The sequence below is a fragment of the Cervus elaphus genome, chromosome 2, assembly GCF_910594005.1.
Source record: "Cervus elaphus chromosome 2, mCerEla1.1, whole genome shotgun sequence".
Classification (NCBI taxonomy): Eukaryota; Metazoa; Chordata; class Mammalia; order Artiodactyla; family Cervidae; genus Cervus; species Cervus elaphus.
Window position 1 is genome coordinate 17,980,011 of NC_057816.1, and position 6,000 is coordinate 17,986,010.

Sequence of the window (6,000 nt, forward strand, 5' to 3'; positions counted from 1 at the left end):
CCTGGGCTCCTCTTGTTTGGTTTCATAGTAGCCTCTGTTATGACATTCCTTGGCAAAGACTCTTAGCCTCCTTGCCATGTCTAATCAGGAAGCTCCTGACAGAAGGGGTAGCGAGGGTCCTCATTAAACCTTTTTGCAGTTTCCCATCTACCAGGGGAGGTACCACCAGCCCAGAGGCCAGCACCCAGACACTCAGGGAGAAGCACCTTCAGGGTTTTTACCATAAGTTCTGGCAGAAGCAGCTTCCCAAAGGACCTACGTGCTGGTTATTGTACTAAAGTTTTGCACTAAAAGGAGGAAACTAAATATGGTGTCTGATGCCCCCAAAGGCTTTTGGAAAAGTTTTCGCTGCCAGAAATGGCTCTTTCCTTAAGGATAGTAGTCAGCCAATCAGAGCTTTCTCTGATGATGTCATACTCTGCCAACAAATTTTATTGGTGGGAAGGCTCTGAGGTGTTGTGAGGGTGTAGAATTTCCACTGCAAGCTCAGGGGAAAATTGTCTGTGGCTTCGTTTAAGGTTCTACAGAATTCCATGGTGCTTATATTTCCAACCAAGCTGAGTTTATACTTGGCACTTGTTTAAAATTTGGGAAATTGAGAAACTTTCCTTTTTCCCTGTTGTCAAAAGTTGCTGATTCCTCAGTGGTTGACTATTTTCCTGTGCATACCTTTAGCAGAGGCCTTGGGACGCTGCTCAGCAGAGAATCAGTCCATGACAGTGGGTAGGGAATGACGTCACCGCAGGTTAGCTTGTAGAAAGGCATCTTCCGGTGAGGACGTTAGTGAGCAGGCTGTATGCATGCATATATTTCCATCTGATGGATTCCCAGGCATGCACGTGCCTTAAGTTTGCTCTGCACAGAGATGCAGAACTGAAAATAGCTCAGAGGTTTTTTTCCCCTCCTTTCCATGTGTCCCCAGCTTCCCCAAGTGAAGCCCCTGCTGTCTGCCTGTCTAGGTTGGAGTTAGCACACCAGCGCCTGTACTGAAGGCTAGTGCTGGTACAATTTACCTCGAGCTGCGGGGGAGTTCCTTGGTTACCTGCATCCACGCGGCTGGGAGCACCCACCCATAACCACACATTAAAAGGATGTCGGGGACTGACTCACAGTCTCTGTTATTTCAAGCAGCAGGCCGTTCCCGCCCCCACCACCTCTCCCTCAGGATAATCGACTCCACCCTCACCTCATCCGGGAAACCTCAGAGGAGCCCCACCTTGCCTCAGCCCTCCCCATCTTCAGTCCGGTCCTCTCTTTCAGCTTTTATCCTTGTCACCCCTCTTCCCAAATATATGACACCTAATTACACTGTCTCAAACTGTGTTAGTCACTCATGAGCGTGCTTACATATTTTAGCTCTTCAAGCTTCTATGTACTAACTATATTTACTTTCCCCCCTGTCACATATTAGAGACAGTGCTGAGCATGGACTTGAATGCCCTGGGAATAAATACTGAAATAGGGACTTCCCTGTGGTCCAGTGGCTATGACTATGTGCTCCCAATGCAGGGGGCCTGGGTTTGATCCCTGGTCAGGGAATTAGATGCTTCAACTAAGAATTCGAATACCACAATGAAGATTGACGATGCCTCATGCTGCAACTAAAACCTGGTGCACGCACACACACACACACACACACACACACACAAACCTGGTGCAGCCAAATAAATAAATAAACTGGGATAATAACACTTGGGTTATTATTATATAGGTATTTTATAAGATTAAATGAGATGATGTATGCTTGACATATCATTGGAGCTTGGTAAATAATAGCTGAATCTGAATCCTAGCATGTAAACTCTTTAGGAATTATATGTGGTGGTTATTTAGTCACTAAGTCATGTCCGACTCTTGTGACCACATGGACTGCAGCACACCAGGCTCCTCTGTCCATGGGATCCCCCAGACAAGAATACTGGAGTGGGTTGCCATGCCCTTCTCTAGGGGATCTTCCTGACCCAGGGATTGAACCTGGGTCTCTTGCATTGCAGGTGGATTCTTTACTGACTGAGCAACCAGTCATCCCCCAATGCCTAGTTTTTGAGGATAGAGATATTTAATAAATGTCAACTGGCATACCTTGATTTTTATTTATTTATGGTCAAGCCTCATGGCCTCTGGGATCCCCATTTCCCAACCAGGGGTCAAATCCCAGCTCTTAGCAGTGAGTCCTAACCACTGGACCACCAAGGAATTCTCATACTCTGATTTTTTAGGATACCTTTCTAGATCAGACATATTCTGCAAATGGGTAATTTGGGGCACCAAGGAATTACAATGAGAATGAGTTAATACCATTTGATATTTAATCTTCATCCAATGGTCCCCCTAGTTTGGGAGGGGGTAGTCAATTACTTTCAGTGGCATATTCAGGACCAAGGCAAGCAAGATTGTAATAAGCACATGGGACACACTTGTCACTATAAAAGACCTTTGTCCAACTACTTCCTCCCATACTTCTGACAGTTCTTACTTTCAGCTGACACTCAGCTAATTAATTCCTACAGAGGTGTTAACAGATAAGACATGACTGATAAAACATTTGCTGATAAAGGTTTGAGGACCCAGCCTGACTTGCTTTGGTAGACATCCTGTCATATCTGCAAAGTGGCTTCTAAAATGTGAATGTGTTTCTTTACAGTCTCAAAGGAAACATTTTACTTGAGGGCTTCCCATGTGGAACTAGTGGTGAAGAACCCACCTACCAACACAGGAGACAAAAGAGACGTGGGTCGATCCCTGGGTTGGGAAGATCCCCCGAAGAAGGAACAGGCAACCCACCCCAGTATTCCTGCCTGGGAAATCCCATGGACAGAGGAGCCTGGTGGGCTACAGTCCATGGGGTCACAAACTCTTACCATCCCCAGCTTCTTGCCGGGGTCCCTGTCCAGCCATTGAGATCACCAGCAGGCACTGCTGCCTTCCTGAGGTCAGCCATGTACCCCACCCCCTCCAGAGTGTATGTCTACAATGATGCCTGATCCAGCCTTCAGTTTTCCACGAAGCCCTGGCCCCTTGATTAGACTGTGGGCTCTTTTTGTGGGCCATGGTGCTGCTGAGTTGGTTTCTGTTGTCTGTCTTACCCGTGCTAAGTTGCTCCAGTCGTGTCTAACTCTGTGCAAGCCCATGGACTGTAGCCTGCCAAGCTCCTCTGTCCATGGGATTCTCCAGGCAAGAATACTGGAGTGGGTTGCCATGCCCTCCTCTGGGGGACCTTCCCATGTCTTACCCTTTAAATAAAACTGATGGCAAGACACAGTCTGCTCTTTATTGAGAGCAAGACCCAAATGGTGGTGCACATTTGAAGCGAGTTGTTCCAGTCTCACTTCCATCCTCACTCCACATTCTTGGCTTTTTATTCTGACATGAATTCCCACCTTTGGCACTGTCTAGCCCTGGCGGTCCTCCTAACTTTTTCCATCCTATTTGGACCAGCTCTCCTCCCCAATTTCTAGCCAGCTCACGCTTCTGCCTGGTATTTCCCTGATTTGGGGGGACAGGTCCACGTTCTACCTCCTACTCCCTCAGAAATCCTCATTCTTTTTCCTGGCAGCCGTGTCCTGTCTCAGTCCTGTCTTTCCTCCCTCCACTAGGGCTACAGCTGAGACTTAACTTGGTGCAGTAAAGAACATAGGAGAGGGAGGAGGACCCCTGTAATCTTGGCCTCATCTTTCCCCAGTTTCCTCCTCTTCCTCACAGCCAAGGCCATTGTTGATCATTTAAAACTCTGTAGCAAGCCTGCAACCATATATTCTGTTGTGTGTCTGTTTTTACATTTTTATTTATTTATTTATTTTGGCCACACCGTGAAGCAAGTGGAGTCAAAGCCACCTTGCCTCCTCCCTCCGGCCCTGCCTTCCCACCCACTCCCACCCACCCACCCTTTCTCTGCATAGTGGAAGTGTGGATTCTTAACCACTGGACTGCCAGGGATATTCCTCTGTGTGTATTTTTAAAAATCAGCTTTAAAGTCTATTGTTTACTTGTCATGCTGTAAACTGGGGGTTTTGGATGAGGAAATGTAGTCACCATATGTGTATGTGGCAGAGACAGTGCTCATGAGAAGCTCCATATGCTCCCCCTGTTTCCCAGCCTCCCTTGCAGGTAGCTGAGGCTTATGAGCACACTCTGGCCAGTAAACTAGAAACTAGACAAGGAAATGTCATTTCGACCTCTCTGTTCCCCTGCATTGACCTTGAGAGCTGCGTGCTGAGATGGCTGCCTGAGCCACAGCTGATGACAGTGGGTCCCCACTGACCCACACTGGCTTTTACATGAATAAGAAATACACCATTGGTGTGTTACGGCACTGAAATTTTAGGGGCTTTTCTGTCTTCACAGCATAGCTTGACATCACTCTGACTCATGCGAGTGTGGAGGTTTATTCCTACCAACACCCAAGAACTGCTTTTTAGATAACTTAAAATGTATATAAATTATCACTGTTGATCATGGAAAATTATAGAATACAAATAAACAAAATGAAAGAAAATTAAAATCATCTATAATCTTATTAGCCAGAGATAAATACTGTTAACATTTTGGTGTCTGTACTTCATGTATTTTTTTTCCAAGTCTATATAAATATATATTTATTTATTATTCTGGAATCTATTTCCTTACTTGACAAAATATCCTGTACATTTCCCCAAAGCAGTAAATATTACTCTATGACACAATCTTTAATCACTGCATAGCATTGCATTATGGCTGTATCATAATTTATACACTCTTGGTGTCTGTATTCCTCTGCCTAAATTTTTTCAGTAATGTCTCTGCTCCTTTTCCACATATTTTATCCTTTACTTCCCCTCCCACTCACAGACTGACTCTTAATCATCTACATTCCTAGAATGCAAATGAGACATTCCAAAAATAAGTAAAGTGGCCATGAAATTCACAAGGTGATATTTTTGGATGGGGAAGGAAGAAGTAAAGTTTTTCCAATGTACTTATCCTTCTAATTATTATTGTTATTATTAATCTTATTTGCTTGGGAAATTCTAGTTTTTATTCTCTGAGTAGTAATAAATGACATGGAGACGGCAAAGGATATGTCAGGATGGGTAGCAGGAGGAAGCTATATAATTTAGGATTAGGTGTGGCTGCAAGAAACAAAACCACATCAAACTCAAACTAACAGTAGCTTAAACAAGCAGAACTCTATTTCACTCTCATAGAAGAGTTTAGAGGTAGGCACTCTGATATCGTACTCTATGGAGTATCAAAGCCAGACTTCTTCTTGCTTTCCTAAACATTTTCTTCCACTCCCAGTCACCTCACAAAGTTCATATGATTACTTTAACTCCAACCACTACATATACATTCCATCATGAGGAGAGGATATTTTTAAAAAGGAGAAGAAAATGTCACTTTTTTGGGAAATTGAACATATTATGTCTCTTTAGTCATTTGGTCAGAGAAGGCAATGGCACCCCACTCCAGTACTCTTGCCTGGAAAATCCCATGGACGGAGGAGCCTGGTAGGCTGCAGTCCATGGGGTCGCTAAGAGTCGGACACAACTGAGCGACTTCACTTTCACTTTTCACTTTCATGCATTAAAGAAGGAAATGGCAACCCACTCTGGTGTTCTTGCCTGGAGAATCCCAGGGACGGGGGAGCCTGGTGGGCTGCCATCTATGGGGTCGAACAGAGTCGGACACGACTGAAGGGACTTAGCAGCAGCAGTCATTTGGTCACCTGTGGATGCATGAGAGGCTGGGAAATATAGTCTTCATCCTCAGTATTCATGTGCCCAGCTAAAATTCAAGAATGTTAGGGCAAAAAAGTAAAAAAGAATGCTATGGACTTCCCTGGTGATCCAGTGGTTAAGACAGTGCTTCCACTGCAGGCGGCACAGTGGGGAACTAAGATCCCACAAGCCCCATGGTGCTGGCCAAAAAAATGTTATTGCCATAGAAGAAGGAGAGAGTGGATGTTGGATATTGGTAGACAATCAGATATCTCTGCCATTTGAACCACCAGATGATTAATAA